Below are 9,929 nucleotides of genomic sequence, written 5' to 3' on the forward strand. Positions count from 1 at the left end.
TTACAAGGATGTTGCCAGGGTTGGAGGATTTGAGCTATAGGGAGGGGTTGAACAGGCTGGGGCTGTTTTCACTGGAGAGTCGGAGGCTGAGGGGTGACCTTATAGAGGTTTACAAAATTATGAGGGGCATGGATAGGATAAATAGACAAAGTCTTTTCCCTGGTGTCAGGGAGTCCAGAACTAGAGGGCATAGGTTTAGGGTGAGAGGGGAAAGATATGAAAGAGACCTACGGGGCAACTTTTTCACACAGAGGGTGGTACGTGCATGGAATGTGCTGCCAGACGAAGTGGTGGAGGCTGGTACAATTGCAACATTTAAAAGGCATTTGGATGGATATATGAACAGGAAGGGTTTGGAGGGATATGGGCTGTGTGCTGGCAGGTGGGACTAGATTGGGTTGATATATCTGATCGGTATGGACGGGTTGGACCAAAGAGTCTGTTTCTATGCTGCACATCTCTATGACTCTACGTTTTCAAATGACATAAAATTTGGTGGTGAGGGAAATCACCAGGAGGAAAGCCTTTGGCTGCAGGACAACAGAAATGGGCTGGTCAGATGGGCTTAGCAGTGGCAAGTGGAATTTAATCCTGAAAAGTGGGAGGTGATGCATTTGGGGGAGAAGAATAAAGCCAGTCAGTAAACATTAAATGGAGGATCTTAATGTCAGAGGATTCTTGATACGCATGTCCAAAGAATCTTGACAGAATCAGGACAGGTAGATAACAAGGCATATGGAGTACTTGGCTGTTTTAATCAAGGCATTGAATATAAGAACAAGGAAATTATGATGGAGCTGTATATGACATTAGTTAAGCTACTGCAGTGCTGTCTGCAGTTCTGTGACCACATTATAGGAAGGATGTGATTACACTAGAAACGATGCCGAGGAAATTTAAAGGGATTTAGGGTGTAGGTTTGCTCACTGAGCTGTAGGTTTGATATCCAGACGTTTCATTACCTGACTAGGTAACATCATCAGTGGCAACCTCCAAGTGAAGCGAAGCAGTTGTCTCCTGCTTTCTATTTATATCTTTCTCCTGGATGGGGTTCCTGGGGTTTGTGGTGATGTCATTTCCTGCTTGCTTTTTGAGGGGTTGATAGATGGCATCTAGATCTATGTGTTTGTTTATGGCGTTGTGGTTGGAGTGCCAGGCCTCCAGGAATTCTATGGCATGTCTTTGCTTAGCCTGTCCCAGGATAGATGTGTTGTCCCAGTTGAAATGGTGGGTTTTTTCATCCGTGTGTAGGGCTACGAGGGAGAGAGGGTCATGTCTTTTTGTGGCTAGCTGGTGTTCGTGTATCCTGGTGGCTAACTTTCTTCTTGTTTGTCCTAAGTAGTGTTTGTGGCAGTTCTTGCATGGAATTTTGTAGATAACATTAGTTTTGTCCATGGGTTGTACTGGGTCTTTTAAGTTTGTTAGTTTTTGTTTGAGAGTGTTGGTGGGTTTGTGTGCTACTAGGATTCCGAGGGGTCTCAGTAGTCTGGATGTAATGTAGGCTAAACATTCCCTGTACAGATGATGAGAAAAATGAAGGGGTGCTTGAAATTGCAATAGCATGAAGACTTCCAGCTTCCAGAAGATGTAAGTATTTCAGCACTGAGAAGCTACACAGACCTCCTCTTTGAGGGCAATATGAGAGAGCAGCAGAAAGAGAGGGCAAACGAGGGAGAGCTCAATAAAATGAAGTGGTTGCACATGTGCGACAAACCTTTTGTGAGAGTCGATCTCTTGGCAACACAAACAACAACATTTTTTAAGTAGAACCCCTACAGTGTGTAAACAGGCCATTTGGCCCAGCCAGTCCACACCAACCCTCTGGAGAGAACCTTACCCAGTCCCACCCCTACCCTATAACCCTAATGTCCTAAGCCTAACCCACTCTTGGACTGTGGAAGGAAGCCAGAGCACACAGAGAAAGCCTATACAAACACAGGGAGAATGTACAAACTCCACACAGACAGTTGCGCAAGGGTGGAATCGGACCCAGGTCTCCTGGCGCTGTGAGGCAGCCATGCTAAGCACTGAGCCACCATGCCACCTGAGCAGAGGTGCTCTCACATTCCTCTGGTGAAGGTCAATCATGAACCTAGACCTCCTGGTCCAATGATAGGGGCATTGCAATTACACTGCAACAGCCCTAATCAAACATCAAGTATATTTTCTGATCAACCTTTTTTTTATTACAAACGTCTGAACCCACGTTGCCTCCTCAGAAGTAGAGATGCTATCACAGAGCACTTGTGGTACACTATGGAGCAGGTGAGACTGAACTCAGGTGTCTTGGCTTAGAGGTAGGGATGCTACCATTACACCACAAGAGTCCTTCCTTGTTAAGTGTCTCCTTGAGCATGTCAACTAGATTTCCAAAACAAAGAACATTTTTTTTGTAAATTTATTCCTAATTCTCCTCCTACTGCTGCAACCCAGTGTGCATACCCTGATCTTGATTTCACTCTCTGTAACACTTTAAAATGATTTAATTATTTGTGCTTTTCTTTCAGAACATAGAACAATACAGCACAGAACAGGCCCTTCGGCCTTCGATGTTGTGCCAACCTGTGGACTTTTCTCAGCTTGTCCCCCTACACTATCCCAAAATCATCCATGACCTTATCTAAGGATTGTTTAAATCTCCCTAATGTGGCTGAGTTGACTACCTTATCAGGTAGGCCATATCACGCCCTTACCACTCTCTGTGTAAAGAACTTTCCTCTGAAATCTGTCTTAAATCTATCACCCCTCAATTTGTAGTTATGCCCTCTCATACAAGCTGACGTCATCATCCTAGGAAAAAGTCTTTCTCTGTCTACCCTATCTAATCCTCTGATCATCTTGTATGTCTCTATCAAATCTCCCCTTAGCCTTCTTCTTTCCAATGAGAACAGACCCAAGTCTCTCAGCCTTTCCTCATAAGTCCTTCCCTCCAGACCAGGCAACATCCTGGTAGATCTTCTCTGCACCTTTTCCAATGCTTCCACATCCTTCCTGTCATGGGGCGACCAGAACTGTACACAATATTCCAAGTGTGGCCGCACCATCGTTTTGTATAGTTGCAGCATGATATTGCAGTTCCGGAACTCAATCCCTCTATCAATGAAACCTAACACACCATATGTCTTCTTAACAGCACTATCCACCTGGGTGGCAACTTTCAGGGATCTATGCACATGGACTCCAAGATCCCTCTGTACATCCACGCTACCAAGAATCTTTCCATTGACCAAGTACTCTGCCATCCTGTTATTCTTCCCAAAGTGCATCACCTCACATTTAGCTGCATTGAACTCCATTTGCCATCTTTCAGCCCAATTCTGCAGTTTATCCAAATCCCCCTGCAACCTGTAACATTCTTCCAAACTGTCCACTACTCCACCGACTTTAGTGTCGTCTGCAAATTTACTAATCCATCCACCTATGCCTGCGTCTAAGTCATTTATAAAAATGACAAACAGCAGTGGTCCCAAAACAGATCCTTGTGGAAGACCACTAATAACTGGACTCCAGACTGAATATTTTCCATCAACCATCACTCGCTGCCTTCTTGCAGAAAGCCAGTTTCTAATCCAAACTACTAAATCACCCTCAATTCCATGTCTCTGCATTTTCTCCATCAACCTACCATGTGGAACCTTATCAAAGGCTTTACTGAAGTCCAAGTATACCACGTCAACTGCCCTATCCTCATCTACATGCTTGATCACCTTCTCAAAAAACTCAATGAGGTTTGTGAGACACGACCTGCCCTTGACGAAACCATGTTGACTATCTGAAATCAAATTGTTGCTTGCTAGATGATTATAAATCTTATCTCTTATAATCCTTTCCAAAACCTTTCCTACAACAGAAGTAAGGCTCACTGGTCTATAATCACCTGGGTCATCCATGCTGCCCTTCTTGAACAAGGGCACAACATTTGCAATCCTCCAGTCCTCAGGTACTAAACCCGTAGACAATGATGACTCAAATATCAAAACAAAAGGCTCTGCTATCTCCTCCCTAGCTTCACAGAGAAACATGGGATAAATCCCATCTGGCCCAGGGGACTTGTCTACTTTCACTCCTTCTAGAATTGATAATACCTATGTGTAAATAACCTCAACCCTTTCTAGTCTAATATCTCGTACCTCATTCTTCTCCTCTACAATATTCTCCTTTTCCTGAGTGAACACCAATGAGAAATGTTCATTTAACACCTCTCTGATCTCTATAGGGTCCGCTTCTGTCTTTGACTGACCCTATTCCCACCTGAATCAACCTTTTAATCCTCACATACCTATAGAAAGCTTTTGGGTTCTCCTTTATTCTATTTACTAAAGACTGCTCGTGTCCTCTCTTTGCTCTTCTTAACTCTCTATTTAAATCCTTCCTAGCTGATCTGTAACTCTCCATCGCCTCATCTGTACCATCTTGCCTCATCAACACATAAGCTTCTTTCTTCTTCTTAACAAGAGATGCAATTTCTGTAGTAAACCACGGTTGCCTTACCTTATCACTTCCTCCCTGCCTGACAGGGACATACCTATCGAGGGCATGATTGTCTGCATCCCCTGCATTTTGCTACCCCATTCTATGCATCCTAATTCTTGCCTAATCGCATTATCATTGCCCTTGTCCCATCGATAACTCTTGATCTGTGGCATGTACCGATCCCTTTTCATCGCTAAGCTAAATGTAACTGAATTATGGTCACTCTCTCCAAAGTGCTCACCTACAACTAAATCAAACAACTGGCCTTGTTCATTACCAAGCACGAGATCCAGTGTGGCCTCCTCTCTTGTTGGCCCTTAGACATACTGTGTCAGGAAACCCTCCTGTACACATTGGACAAAAACTGATCCATCCAACGTAAGAGAGCTATAACGTTTCCAATCAATGTTGGGGAAGTTAAAGTCCCCCATAATGGCTATCCTGTTCCTTTCACTCCTACCTAGGATAATGTTGCTAATCCTCTCTTCCACCTCTCTGGAACTCTGCGGAGGCCTTTAAAAAACTCCAAGCAGTGTGACCTCTCCTCTCCTGTTTCTAACCTCAGCCCACACAACCTCAGTCCTCATCAAAAGTTCCCTCAGCCACTGTTATACTATCCTTGACTAACAAGGCCATGCCTCCACTTCTTTTACCACCTTGCCTGTTTTTAATAAAAGATCTAAACCCGGAACCTGCAACATCCATTCTATCTGCTCTATCCATGTCTCCGAACTAGCCACAACATCGAAGTCCCAGGTACCTATCCATGCTGCAAGCTCACCTACCTTATTTCGGATACTTCTGGTGTTGAAGTAGACACACTTCAAACCACTTCGCTGTCTGCCAGCATATTCCTGTGTCCCTGTGCTTCCTACTCTCATCCTCCTGTGCACTGCAGCCACACCTCCAGTTCCCATCCCCCTGCTGAGCTAGTTTAAACCCACCTGAATAGCACCAGTAAATTGCTCATCCAGGATATTAGTACCCCTCTGGCTCAAGTGAAGACTGTCCTGTTTGTACAGGTCCCACCTTCCCCAGAATGAGCCCCAATTATCCAAGTACTTGAAACCCTCCCTCCTACATGATCCTTGCAACCACGTGTTCAGCTGATATCTTTCCCTATTCCTTGCCTCGCTATCATGTGGCACAGGTAACAATCCAGAGATAACAACTCTGTTTGTTCTAGCTCTCAGCTTCCACCTTAGCTCCCTGAAATCCTGCCTTACATCCCTATCCCTCTTTCTACCTACGTCATTGGTACCTATATGGACAACCACTTGAAGCTGGTCACCCTTTCCCTTCAGGACCCCAAAGATACGATGCAAGACATCACAGACTTTGGCACCTGGGAGGCAACACACCAACCACGAATCTCATTCGTTCCTTACAGGCCTTCTATCTGAGCCTCTAACTATTGAGTCCCCAATGACTAACACTCTCCTCCTTTCCCTCCTTCCCTTCTGTGCAACAGGGATAGGCTCTGTGCCAGAGACCTGGTCCACACTGCATACCCCTGGTAAGTCATCCCTCTCAACAGTATCCAAAACGGTATACATGTTTTTCAGGGGAACGACTACAGGGGATCCCTCCACTGACTGTTTTTTCCCTTTTCGAACTGTCACCCAGCTTTCTTCTTGCCTAGGAGTAACTACTTCCCTGTAACTCCTATCTATCACAGCCTCTGCCTCCCGAATGATCCGAAGTTCATCCAGCTCCCGCTTCAGTTCCCTAACACGGTCTTGGAGGAGCGAGAGTTGGGTGCACTTCCCATAGATGTACTTGGATGGGACACTATTGGCGTCCCTGACCTCAAACATCCTGTAGAAGGAACATTGCTCTCCCTGTACTGAGACGAGTTGAAACTTTATTGCTGGAACAGCACAGCAGGTCAGGCAGCATCCAGGGAACAGGAGATTCGACGTTTCGGGCACAGGCCCTTCTTCAGGAATGAGCAGAGAGTGTTCAGCAGGAGAAGATAAAAGGTAGGGAGGAGGGACTTGGAGGAGGGGCGTTGGAAATGTGATAGGTGGAAAGAGGTCAAGGTGAGGGTGATAGGTCGGAGTAGGATGGAGGCGGAGAGGTCAAGAAGAAGACTGCAGGTCAGGAAGGCGGTGCCGAGCTGGAGGGATTCGGCTGAGACAAGGTGGGGGGAGGGGGGATGAAGAAACTGGTGAAGTCCAAGTTCATCCCCTGTGGTTGGAGGGTTCCCAGTCGGAAGATAAGATGCTCCTCCTCCGACCGTCGCGTTGTTGTGGCCGCCACCAGGACAGAACCCCACTGGTCCTCACCTACCACCCCACCAATCTCCATGTACAGCGCATCATCCGCCGTCACTTCCGCCACCTCCAAACAGACCCCAGCACCAAGGATATATTTCCCTCCCCTCCCCTATCAGCTTTCCATAGAGACCACTCCCTCCGCGACTCCCTTGTCAGATCCACACCCCCCACCGACCCAACCTCCACTCCCGGCACCTTCCCTTGCAACCGCAGGAGGTGCAACACTTGCGCCCACACCTCCCCCCTCACTTCTCTCCAAGGCCCCAAAGGAAGCTTCCATATCCGCCACAGATTCACCTGCACCTCCACCCACATCATCTACTGCATCCGCTGCAGCCGGTGTGGCCTCCTCTATATTGGGGAGACAGGCCGCCTACTTGCGGAGCGATTCAGAGAGCACCTCTGGGCCACCCGGACGAACCAACCCAACCACCCTGTAGCACAGCATTTCAACTCCCCCTCCCACTCCACCGAGGATTTGCAGGTCATTGGACTTATCCACCGCCAAACCACAACAACGCGACGGTCGGAGGAGGAGCGTCTTATCTTCCGACTGGGAACCCTCCAACCACAGGGGATGAACTTGGACTTCACCAGTTTCTTCATCCCCCCTCCCCCCACCTTGTCTCAGCCGAATCCCTCCAGCCCGGCACCGCCTTCCTGACCTGCAGTCTTCTTCTTGACCTCTTCCCCTCCATCCTACTCCGACCTATCACCCTCATCTTGACCTCTTTCCACCTATCACATTTCCAACGCCCCTCCTCCAAGTCCCTCCTCCCTACCTTTTATCTTCTCCTGCTGAACACTCTCTGCTCATTCCTGAAGAAGGGCCTGTGCCCGAAACGTCGAATCTCCTGTTCCCTGGATGCTGCCTGACCTGCTGTGCTGTTCCAGCAATAAAGTTTCAACTTTGATCTCCAGCATCTGCAGACCTCACTTTCTCCTGTACTGAGAAGACACTGACTTATAAAGCAATAAGAAGTCCCTCCTTTCCCAGAAACCTCTGCTCTCTGACTTCAAATTTAAAAGCACAAATCAGTGACTCACCACTCCTAGCAGTCCCTTGGTGCAAGCTGCAGCTGAAAAACAGAAATGGAGGACTCCCGCACTCGTGGTAACTTTTTAAAGGCACAAATCAGTGACTCACTGCTGCTGGCAGTGCCCAATCCCAAGAACTGTGTAAAGTGACATCATTGTAACTGCACTCTGGGAATCACAATTGAAAATCCTAAACTACGAAGCAACTTTGAACGCGCGATCTTTCAACTATGCAGATTTTGCAAGGTGGCCACCAGGGGCTCTTATTCTGCCCTGCAATGTTCACCAGGATAAATTCAGAAGGTCAGAACTCTCTCAACATTGAGGAAATGGCAGTCTGTTGTCATTACTCTGATCATGATCAATATATCAGTGATAGAATAGGTTTAAACTTTTAAGAGTTGGTAACAGCAATATGAAAACATAACAGAGCAATAGATGTTTACATCACAGAAAAAGGTGGCTCAGTGATCAGAATGCTGCCTCACACCACCAACGATCTGGGCTCGACTCCAGCCTTAGGCGACTCTCAGTGTGGCGTTTGCACATTCTCCCTGTGGCTGTGTGGGTCCCCTCTGGGTGCTGTGATGCGGAGGCATACAAGATAATCAGACGGTCAGATAGGGTGGACAGGGAGAGCCTTTTTCCAAGTATGGGGACGGCAAACACGAGGGGACACAATTTTAAAGTGAGGGGAGATAGGTATAAGACAGATGTCAGAGGTAGTTTCTTTACTCAGAGAGTAGTAAGGGTATGGAATGCTTTGCCTGCAACGGTAGTAGATTCGCCAAGTTTAAGTGCATTTAAGTCATCATTGGACAGGCAAATGGATGTACATGGAATAGTGTAGGTGGGATGGGCTTCAGATTAGTATGACAGGGTGGCGCAACATCGAGGGCCGAAGGGCCTGTACTGTGCTGTAATGTTCTATGTTCTATGTTCTATGTTCCTCCCACAATCCAAAAATTTGCAGATTAAGTAGATTGGCCATGCTAAATTGCCCATAGTGTCCAGAGATATGCAGAGTGAGTGGATTAGCCAAGACAAAAGCAGGTTAATAGGGATGAAGGGTTTGGGTGCGATGCTCTTTGAGGATTGGTGTGGACTTTCTGGGTGTAATGGCCTGCTTCCACACTGTAGGGATTCTATGAAATCTGTGCAGTGGAATCTTTCCTGACATTGAAGTGCAATTCAAAACCTCAATGCATACATTCCCAAATGATTTATTAACAGCATTATACATGCAGAAAGTAGAAAACATCCCTCTGGCTGATAATTTACTGAGTGTTTCCATTTTCACTTGCTAATTATCGCATGGTACAATTGCATCTAAGAGCAGCCATGAGGGTGACTGGTATGAGAAAGGACCTGTCAGGTCAGTGCACCACTGCAGAAAGAAATGTGACCTTGTCTGCAGGACATACTGTTCATTAATTTTAAGACAATATCTATCACATCCTACACATACACTGGGATTTTTCTTTGTTAAAGAGAATGATTTCCATGTATTGATACACACAAAGCAAAAGCTGCAAAACACTAATGGTTTGAGAAAAGGAAAATGATGAGCCGTATGACTTGAAATGTGAACTGTGCTATTCCATCATTCAATAGGATTGTGGCTGATCTGTGGCACAACTCCACATACCTGCTTTGTCCATATCCCTTACTACCTTTGTTGAATAAAAATATATCTATCTCAGATTTAAAACTAACAAGTTATCCAGCATCCACTGTCATTTGTGGAAGGGAGTTCCAAATCCATCGACCATTGTTTTGTTCACTCACCCTGTCTCTCAGTATCCCTTTGAAATTTAATACTATTATTTACACTGTCACTTACATTGTCTAAAATGTTGCCCAAATACGTGTCATTGGAATATTTGGATATATGATATTCAATGCCATTATTCAAGTTGGTAACAAATAATGTGAATAATTGAGGTCTTAACACAGATCTTTGTGTCACACAACTCGTCATACCCTGTCAATTTGAGCACCAGTCTATTATGAAGAAAGTGAGGACTGCAGATGCTGGAGATCAGAGTCAAAGAGTCATGTTGGAAAAGCACAGCAGGTCAGGCAGCATCCACGGAGCAGGAGAATCAACATTTTGGGCATAAGTTCTTCATCAGAAAT

General features: G+C 46.0%; 1 pseudogene; it reads right to left on the minus strand.

The window, feature by feature from the left end:
• Positions 1-5,402: 5,402 nt before the first annotated feature.
• LOC148149665 (uncharacterized) lies at positions 5,403-9,451 on the minus strand (annotated as a pseudogene).
• Positions 9,452-9,929: the final 478 nt, after the last annotated feature.

This window comes from Chiloscyllium plagiosum, unplaced genomic scaffold, assembly GCF_037043375.1.
Source record: "Chiloscyllium plagiosum isolate Xiang-an unplaced genomic scaffold, Cpla_swu_hap1 HiC_scaffold_7, whole genome shotgun sequence".
Lineage (NCBI taxonomy): Eukaryota > Metazoa > Chordata > Chondrichthyes > Orectolobiformes > Hemiscylliidae > Chiloscyllium > Chiloscyllium plagiosum.